Source organism: Oryzias melastigma, unplaced genomic scaffold, assembly GCF_002922805.2.
Source record: "Oryzias melastigma strain HK-1 unplaced genomic scaffold, ASM292280v2 sc00329, whole genome shotgun sequence".
Taxonomy (NCBI): domain Eukaryota; kingdom Metazoa; phylum Chordata; class Actinopteri; order Beloniformes; family Adrianichthyidae; genus Oryzias; species Oryzias melastigma.
The window spans coordinates 139,039-145,579 of record NW_023416932.1 but is presented as its reverse complement, the minus strand read 5'-3'; the positions used below and the strand labels follow the sequence as shown (position 1 = coordinate 145,579).

Sequence of the window (6,541 nt, the reverse complement as noted above, 5' to 3'; positions counted from 1 at the left end):
GTCATCACTGCTCCTGAACACACTTTTCTGTCTGATTTCAGGTTGTGGGACTGCAGATTGTCAGAGATCAGCTGTGAAGTTCTGGGTTCACTTCTGAAGAACAACCCGTCCAGACTGACAGAACTGGACCTGAGCATTAACAACATCCAGGATTCAGGATTTCTTCATCTGTGTGGTTTTCTGGAGAGTCCAGACTGCAGACTGCAGACTCTGAGGTCAGACTCCATGTTTCAGTTTTGTTCAGATCAATATGATGACAAAGTTGTGTTGACACTAAACTGCAGACATGAGGCTGATGTTCTCCTGCTGCATGCTGACCATCTTCATGCTAAAAGCTGTTTTCTTCTTCTGAGCTTTAATCTATTTACTGTGACAGAAGATCTCATGTTTGAATGTTTCTTTACATCTTCTTCATTTCTAATGTCAGAGACCATTATTAGAATATTAGATACGATTATTAGTGATCAAGAAGGTCAATAATGACGATATTAATTTGCTTTACAAGTGAAAATACTGGAATCCTAATTTATAACACTAACTTCAACAATTAACTTTATTTAAAAAGCAAATAAACAAAAAAATGATTAAATTGTTCCTGAATATTTAGAGATTCATCTTTCATAAGATTTTTTAAAAAGGTAAATAAAAAGTTCACTAAAATGTTTCATATAAAACAGTTTTGTATAAATATACAGCAAATTAAACGACTTATCTTTGCTATAACAAAAAAATACAAGCTGTTCCTTGACACAGTGTCAGTAAGATTTCTTATTTGTTCAAATAACAATGTAAAACAATGTATTTCCCTGAAGCTTTATTGTGAAAAACTAAAGTGAGATACATTTTGAAAAAACTGTTAAATCTGTTAATCTTTAGAGAAGAGACAAAGTTGTGATGTAAAAACCAAGTTGTCCTGCATGGTCTCCATGGAAACAGCTTCTCCTGGTCTCATAGACTGCAGAGACGTCACTGATGATGAACTCACTAGGAACTGATGGGATGGTGAACATAGAAACTTCCTTGCATTTTGCAAGTGTCTTGAAGCGCCCTTCATTCTGACTCCACCTGTCTGGAATAGGTGGTGGAGGACCCAAAGTGCAGGAGACCGGGCTTGGAGGCAGAAACTTCAAACATTTAATAAATAAACTGAAACATGAACAAAAAAATTGGATCAAGAAAGGAGAGTCAAAACAGATCAGATGATCTGATAAGGAAGAAGTGAAAAGCAGACACTGAAATAGACTGAAGGTAATTCACTGAAATGAAGACGACTGTGAATCATGACAAACCTAAAGCTGGTGTGACTGAGGGACAAATCACAACAAAAATGACCAAACATCTGGACCATGAAAATAAATGGGATTCATTTGACTTAATTTTGGTTGGAGCCAGAAGCCAGTCATTTTCTTAGGGTGACATCATACTGACTCGGTCCAGTTCTCAGATACTGTCAATGGTGTTTCCGTCGTCCTTGTTTGTCCCAGATGCAGCACCCTGTTCCTCCATAGTGACTTCTTCTGGGGCGGCTCGTTCCTCTTGAGTGACAGCATCCTCTTCCTCTTCATGAACCAGAGTAGAGTTTAAGTGCACGTTTCTGTTAAAGCATTCTCTGCAGCATGTGGAGCACTGAGTTCCACCTCGTTGGAACAGCCTGGATTAGGTTGTAACCTGGTAGGCCAAGTTCCCTCTAAAAGTTTGACAGATGCTGTTTGGCCAGAATGGAGTGTTGGAAATGTGTGGGACACGTCTTAAGCATTGTAATGACATCTGTGTCACCAACTTGCTGCAATCACAGTTGAAACGGCTCCAGCTCTTTTTATTTATTTATCTTCTCTTTGAGCTGCACGTGGTTGGTCAACATCAGAGATGGGATTTCTGCAGGGTTCTCACAGGGTCTGAAAAAGTCTAAGAAACATTGAATTCATGAATGTGGAAATAATACCTTAAAAAACCTAGAAAAGTCTTGAATTTATATTTCTGAGCCTTAAAATTGTGCTTCTAAAATTTTACTTTATCCTGTTTCTAATAAAAAATAAAAAAATTTTACTCTGAATTGTTTGATGAAATGATGTAAATAAAGAGCATCAGAACCAATCGTTACGCAGCGATACACTGGATGTCCACTGCTGGCTGAAAGACAATAGAAAACTAAAAAGAAGCTCTACAGCATCACAAAACAGAACACAAACAAAAATGAGAGAAGCTTCAGTTTGGATGATGGAGAAATGCACATTTAACGTGACATTGAAGAATAAAACATCTTTGAGGTTTATTACACGTCTGTAAAAAGAGACTTCAACTTGGATCAATGCTAAATCTACAAAGCACTTAAAGATGGAGCTGAAATTCTCCCATGATTCATTGCTGTTTGGAGCAGAGCTGAGCAGAAAGTGGAAGTTGACTTTTTCTGCTGATTGTGCAGAAACATCAGTTGGTTTAGATGCAGCCACAGGCTGATGTTTGACTTTCATACATCTGGACTTCTTTACTGAAGCAGCTGCATGTTGTCCTGAATGTTCCTGAATGTTCTTCTTCTCTGCTTCTGCTGGACTCTTCTGATCTGCTGCTGTTGATTCACATCTTTGGACTTTTTCCAAACTTTCTGATCTTCTTCAGCTCTGAACTCTTTAGAAGAACTGAAGGATGAAAAACATGAACTTTGTCTTTAAATGAAACTCTTTCTTCTGGATTCAGGTTGAAGAACTGCAGATTGTCAAAGATCAGCTGTGCTGCTCTGGTCACAGCTCTGAATTTAAACCCGTCCCACCTGACAGAACTGGACCTGAGAAACAACAACCTTCAGTTTTCAGATGTTCAGCAGCTCCAGGATCTGGTGAAGAGTCCAAACTCCAAACTGCAGACTCTGAGGTCAGTAGAGGGTTGGAGTCAGTCCAGCTGCTTCCAGATGTTTGGTCCTAAAGTTAGTCTGAGAGCAAAGATGCAGAGTTTCCTGTGAAGCTGCAGCTTCTCAGTGAAGCTCTGAGGAGAATGATGACAGGCTTCAGGACAACAGTCAGCCAATCAGAGCAGCAGAAGCTCCAACAGGTGAAGATGACAGGAAGCTGCTGCTCTGAACAGAACTGAAGCTCCTGCTGCTCTTTCTGCTGCTGTGCTGCATCACTGACTGACACACCACCATCAGATAGAGACAACACTTCATCTCTGGACTTGTGATTTTTATTTGCAGGTGGGAGTACTAAAGAATCTAATGTTCCTCCTTTTGGATCGGAGAGGACCACCATCATCATCATCATCATCAGGTCTGCAGAGATGTTGTTCCTGGAGGTGGAAAGCAGAGTGATGGATGAATCAGAAGAAGTGGAGATGAGTGTCAGAGCTGCAGCATGAACTGATCTGAGATCAGCTCCACTGTCTCTCTCAGCATCAAGTGGACAGTTAGTGCTGCAGCTCCCCCGGTGGACTGATGGAGAACTGCACTTCATCTTCTCATTCTAACTTGGAGTGTTGGGAAGTCTTCTGTTTCTCGTCTCTCTCGTATTGGGAGTTTCTCTTAACTTTGTCCACATGCTCTATGCTCTAGTTGCTGATGTCATCCTTCCTGTCTGTTGTCTGTGATTCTCTGTACATTTTCATGAGGGAGCAGCTGTGAATATATTTCTGCACTAAAGTCAGTTGAACAAACAAACAACTACTGATCAATCATTGATCAGTTTTCTCCTCATGTGTCCTGAAACTGTTTCTCTGAATGATCTGTGTTGGTGATTCATCAGATTCAGACATGATGGTTTCCTGCAGAAGCTCAGAAGTCTTTTCTGGTGTTTCTTGGACTCCTGCACGTCTCTGTACCACAGAGTGGACCAGCATTCTCTGAACATCCTTCAGCTGGTCCAGAAAGCATCAGCATGGCTGTTGACAAAAGAAAGAAAACCTTCCAGCAGTTCTGGCCTCAGGATTCTCCATCTGGGAGCATTTTGGTTCTTCTTTTTCATCTTTATCAGACCTTTCAGAACCACAAAGTGGACTCAGTTCATCTGATTAAAGGCTGCTGGGTTTTGTATTTTGTTCATTATTTTACAGGGTTTTGTTCTATTGTAACCATGGTAACTGTAGGAACCGCACTCCTGTTTACTCTGAGTCCTGAAGCAGAAATCCCACCAGAACTAACAAAAGTCTCTCAGTTGAATCATTTTTATATCATCTCTGTTCTGTTGATGATAAAATATTGACTCATGCAGTTTGAAAGACTCAGAGTTTTAGTTTGATGTTTTCTACAGTTTTATGATTGAACTTCCTTTTTCTTTGGTGTTTTATGGGTAAAACTCTGTTCTTTTTCATGCTGACAGCATTTTAGCTGCAGTTTTTAAAGAAGTTTTATCTAAATCCAGCAGAATCTAAACATTTTCTAGAAAGTCTGAAACTAGCAGAAACTTTCTGAGCATAAAGCCTGTTTTCTCCAGAGGACATGAATGAACAGAGTGGATGTTAGTGAGGAATGACAGAGAATCACTTTGATGCAGCTGCTGCAACAACACTAACTGCATTGAAGCAGGAGGGAGAAGGGAGACACCTGCTGGCTGTTTCCAGAACTGCATCTTAGTGTCTAAAGGTTCAGACTGAAAGCTGTCTGTCAAATTCCTGCAGCCTGTTTGGATCTAATAAATGCTCTTTTGAATCAACACTGTGTTTGAGATGGATTTAGTCTTCATTCTATCTTTGACTCACAGACAGACTTGAATCTTTAGCCTTCCCCTCATCCTGTTAAAGCTATTCTAATATTCATGTGTTTGCTTCATTCTCAGTAGAAATGGGTTGAAAAGAGCTTTGGAATGTGCAGTTGGTGCTGATGTCTTTCTAGATGGGGGGCAGAACAGATGAGAGCTCCTCCCTCCTGATTCAGAGGGGAACAGTGGGCAGCAGCTGAAAGGAGGGAGTGGAAATGGGAAAAGTTCTCTGGACATTTCTCCTTTCTAAGAACAGAGAGACACGACTCCATGGACAGCAGAAGATAAAGAGTTTGAAAACATGTCCAAAGCTGGGCCGGATCTGAATTCTTCCCCCACCCCTCCGATTGTAGGGGTATTTGGAGCTGTAGTGGTGTCCAAACTTGTTTTTTATGGGTAACTGTAGTGAGTTTAGACTGTGTATCCCTCCTCTAGTAGGGTGTTCTGTGTTGTGCTGTCCCACTGAGGAAAAATGCATTTCTTCATGTGGGTGTGCTCTAAAGCGCATAAGTTTAAATTTAAATGTAAATCAAGACTTTTTGTTAAAAGATGACTTTTTAAAGTTATAAAACTGATGTTTTTATGTATTTTCATAGCGCTGGCAGCCATGTGTTAACGCAGATGAGCGACAAATATTGATGACATCATCGAATATTAATAACATTTGAATTTAAAGACACTATTTTCCATATTTCTCCGTTTAGAGGGCTAAACATGGAGGTAGGGAGAAGCTGCAGGGGTAGAGGAAGAATTGGGATTTGGCCTAAGAAGAGAAATGTTTCAATACTGAAGAACTCAACCAAACTGCAGCTGATGGAGCTGAAGGAGGTCGTCGTATTTCACATATCTGCTGTCTTTACATGGGATTTTCTTCAGAAAAGCATAAGAAGGAGTAGTCTTCCTCTTCTTTATCTTAATTATTTATTTTTAAGAATTTGATTTTTTGTTATAAGCAATAAATCAGACGTTCAAACTCTTCCTCAGTACTCGAGTACTTTTGTTCAGCAGGTAGTTTTCTCCACTGACTTGAAGCTTCATGTGGATGACTTCTTCTTTTCTCCTCTTTCCAGTCAGAAAAGGTCTTTCTTTGGCTCCATGCAGTCTGATCAGCTCTGATTTGGGCTTCAGTTGATGTTTGTGATCATGAACTCTGGATTCTTCTTAGAAGGAGACGTTCTTCTTTAGCAGAGAGCAGAACGTTGATCTGATCTGTTGGAACTGACTCCATCCTGAAGCTTCACTGCTGAGTTGCTGTCAGAAAGCTGTCCAGCAGGGGGCAGCACTCCTTCATTCCTGCATCTTCTGCAGAATCTGCAGCCGTTCAAACACAACCTGTTACTGAGAAACATTCTCACATCTGTAGACATTATTGTTGAACAAAGTTCTGATTCTGAGACAGTAGATCAGAGTTCTTTCCTAGAAACCAGATTTAAACTCAGTTTGTGGTTGAGAACACTTAAACTCACTGTTTCCATGGTAACAAACTATTTGTTTTTATCGTATAATTCCCTCTTATCTCTAGTAAATATTGCTTATCTTTATATATCTTAATATCTTCTGTAAATGTCTAACGCTGCAACAGTCTAACTTCCCATCTTGGGATGAATAAAGTATTTCTATTCTATTCTATAAATGTTAGCACTTAAAAAGCACCTGAAATGTTTGATAAATGAGAGCCCATATTTATAAGATGGAAGTAACAACCACCATAAATGTTGAAGAAATATTTTAATAATATCTTATTAATATATAAATACATATTTAAAAACATTTTTAATGTCATTCCATCAGTCCCACTTGTTCATGAATTAGATATCTTTTACTAGAGCACCGCAGAGCTTTTATTCTGAAACTACAAA

At 39.5% G+C, this 6,541-nt stretch overlaps 1 long non-coding RNA gene across 1 annotated transcript; it reads left to right on the top strand.

Moving 5' to 3' along the window:
- The first annotated feature begins 154 nt into the window (after positions 1–154).
- Positions 155–4,637, top strand: LOC118598322. The gene is made up of 3 exons (XR_004947449.1): positions 155–215; positions 2,695–2,868; positions 3,188–4,637. It is a non-coding gene; the product is annotated as an uncharacterized LOC118598322 (long non-coding RNA).
- The last annotated feature ends 1,904 nt before the right edge of the window (positions 4,638–6,541 follow it).